Below are 3504 nucleotides of genomic sequence, written 5' to 3'. Positions count from 1 at the left end.
AATCAAAATGTAACCACATGAATAATTCCATCAAAATTCACAAAAGGCTCACAAAAAAGGTATCAAATTCACCCATAATACCTCATACATTTAGAGCATTCAAATTAAAGGCATAAAGATGATGGATATAGGGCAAACCTGATTAGAGAGCTTGATTGAAATTGAGTTGCACCCGTGAGGTTTACAAGTTGAGTTCCCTTCAGGGTTTGGAGGCTGCTCTGAGTTCTCTGTCAGGTCTTCTCTCACTATCTTTTTCCTCAGGGTTTTGTTCCAAGGAAACCTCAGAGTGTTTTGTTTCTCCTCAAAATCCCCCTTTGTTCTGTCTTCTTTCTCTCACTATCTTTTTCCAGTGAATCTCCCAGTGTAACTCCAAGTGTAACTCCAAGTGTAACTCCAAGTGTGTTTTCCTCTACTGAAACTTCAGTATTTATAGACTGATTTTCGTGGGTAGTGGGCTCAAATGAGGGAGACCCAAGTCCAAAATAATTTGTTATATTTTATTTATTTATTTTATTTATTTAATTAATTAATTAATTAATTAATTAATTAGTTTTTTTTTTCGTTTTTTTTTTCCAGGAAAAATGAAGGGTAAATTTTGGGGTATTACAAATAGGTATTTGGAAGAATCCAGAGTATCCATCTAGATAGCAGAAGTAAGAGTGTCTGGCTAGACACTCCAACATCTGGTCTATAAATGGTAAAGGGAAATGATCCTTCCTAGTTGCTTTATTTAATTTTCTATAGTCTATACACATCCGCCATCCTCCTTCTAAACGTTTTGCTACATGTTCGCCTTTATCATTTTGCACGACTGTGATGCCTCCCTTTTTAGGTACTACATGCACAGGGCTCACCCACTTACTATCCGAGATCTGGTAGATTATACCTGCCTCAAGTAACTTAAGAACTTCCTTCTTAACAACATCACTCATTATATGGTTTATTCTTCTCTGATGCTTCCTAGAGGGTTTTGAATCTTCTTCGAGCGAGATCCGATGCATGCATACGGATGGGCTTATACCTTTCAGGTCAGAGATATTATATCCTAAGGCTGAGGGATATCTTCGTAAAACGTCTAAAAGTTGGTTCGTTTCCTCATGGCTCAAGGTAGCACTAACTATAACTGGACGGTTCATCTTTTCATCGAGGAACTCATATCTCAGGTTCTTAGGCAGTTCCTTAAGTTCTAAGGTCGGTTTCTTAGGGCATGGCATAGGATCTGGGGTAAGGGATAAACATTCGTAAAGGTTATCATCCATGTAAGGTTCTTTAAAGTCATCATCTTCCTTTATGGGGGTTGATGGTAACTTAATAATTTCTTTTTGTTCTAATTCTCTAATACATTCATCAATGATATCTAAGGCATAACACGAGTCTCCCATCACAGGTGCCATAAGAAATTTCGAAAGTATAAATTCTATTTTCTCGTCGCCTACCTCAAATGTCAACTTTCCTTTCTTGACATCTATTATGGCTCCTGCAGTCGATAAGAATGGTCTACCTAGAAGAATTGGTATATCATTGTCCTCTTTGATGTCCATGACGACAAAATCAGTAGGGATAAATAGTTGACCTATCCTAACAGGAACATCTTCTAATATGCCTATCGGATATTTGACAGATCTATCGGCTAACTGAAGTGACATCTTAGTGGGCTGTAATTCTCCTAAGTTTAATCTCTCACAAACTGCTAAAGGCATTAAGCTCACACTAGCTCCTAAGTCTAGAAACGTTTTTTCGATGACATGATTACCCAAAAGGCAAGGAATGGAGAAATTTCCAGGATCTTTATCTTTCTTTGCTAATTTGTCCTCGAAAGTAGCATTACATTCCAAAGGCCTCGGATCGTCAAGTCTACGTTTGTTGGTAAGGATGTCTTTCAGAAACTTTGCATAAGAAGGTATTTGGGTGATGGCTTCTGTGAAAGGGATTTCTACATGAAGTTTTTCTATAACTTTAATAAATTTTTGGTACTGTTTATTGATCTGGGTTTGTTTGAGTCTTTGCGGATATGGTATAGGTGGTTTATATGGCGGGGGCGGTACGTAAATTTTATCTTTAGGTTCTTCTCCTTTCTCTCGACCTTCCTGGTTTTCAGATTCCTCTGGTTCCTTTACTTCTTCCGGGGGTTTGGTACATTCGTTAGAAGTTTCGGGTTCACTTAATCTTGGGTTTGGTGGCTCATCATAAGCGTTCCCACTTTGTAGGGTAATGGCATTGGCTTGTCCTCTCGGATTTTGTTGAGGTTGTCCAGGGAATTGTCCTCCAGGTGTAGTCTGAGGGGCTTGGTTTAAAGCTACCTGAGAGATCTGGGTTTCAAGCATTTTGGTATGAGTAACTATTTGGTCAACCTTAGTTCCTAACTGAGTAATCAATTCGTTAACATGAATGTTTTGGTTCATGAACTCCTTGTTTTGTTGGGTTTGAGCGGTGATAAAATTTTCCATAATTTTCTCAAGGCTCGGCTTTGGTGGTACATGTTGCATAGGTTGATTTGATCTAGGGGCTTGATAACTAGGTCTCGGAGGTGCATTATTTTGAATAGGGTTATTGTTTTTATAGGAGAAGTTAGGGTGATTCCTCCATCCAGGGTTATAGGTATTCGAATATGGGTTCCCTTGGGTGTAGTTCACTTGCTCGGAGTGGGTTTCGTTTAATAGACTGCATTCTGCGGATTGGTGTCCTTGGGTTCCACATATCTCACAATCCGACGAAACTGCGGCTACAGTATTCGGGTTTATGCACATATGCTCAACCTTAAGGGCTAATGCGTCCATTTTAGCTTGCATCATGTCTATAGAGCTTAGTTCATGCACTCCTCCTTGGGCTTCCTTCTTCTCAACTGTCGCTCGTTCGAGTCCCCATGATTGATGGTTTTGAGCCATGTCTTCGATGAGGGCACTAGCTTCAGGGTAAGGTTTGTTCATCAGAGCACTGCCTGCGGCAGCGTCGATGGTCATCTTTGTGTTGTAATAAAGTCCATTATAGAAGGTTTGAATGATTAACCAATTTTCTAAGCCATGATGTGGGCATGCTCGTAACAACTCTTTATATCTCTCCCAAGCTTCAAACAGCGGTTCTCCTTGGTTTTGGGTAAATCTAGTTATATGGTTTCGAAGAACGGCGGTCTTACTCGGGGGAAAATATCTAGCAAGAAAAACTCTTCTAAGGTTATCCCAAGTCGTAATGGAATTGGGTGGAAGGGAATCTAACCATGATAGAGATTTATCTCTGAGGGAAAAAGCAAATAATCTTAAACGTATTGCCTCAGGAGAAGCTCCATTGGTTTTAAAAGTATTTTCTAATTGAAGAAATATTTTTAAATGTTGGTTTGGGTTCTCGGTAGCGAGACCCGCAAATTGTCTCTGTTGCACTAGTTGCAACAGGGATGGTTTAAGTTCAAAATTATTAGCTGGGATGATTGGATTTACTATACTAGAACTAGGTTCTTCGTTAGATGGTTGAGCGAAGTCCTTAAGAGGTCTTTGGTTTTGATCTTCGGCG

The 3504-nt window shown here is 39.4% G+C and overlaps 1 non-coding gene across 1 annotated transcript; it reads left to right on the top strand.

The window, feature by feature from the left end:
- Positions 1-3015: 3015 nt before the first annotated feature.
- On the top strand, positions 3016-3122 carry LOC127110052 (small nucleolar RNA R71). The gene has a single exon (XR_007797290.1). It is a non-coding gene; the product is annotated as a small nucleolar RNA R71 (small nucleolar RNA).
- Positions 3123-3504: the final 382 nt, after the last annotated feature.

The sequence above is a fragment of the Lathyrus oleraceus genome, chromosome 7, assembly GCF_024323335.1.
Source record: "Lathyrus oleraceus cultivar Zhongwan6 chromosome 7, CAAS_Psat_ZW6_1.0, whole genome shotgun sequence".
Lineage (NCBI taxonomy): Eukaryota > Viridiplantae > Streptophyta > Magnoliopsida > Fabales > Fabaceae > Lathyrus > Lathyrus oleraceus.
This window is presented reverse-complemented; position numbering and strand designations above follow the sequence as displayed.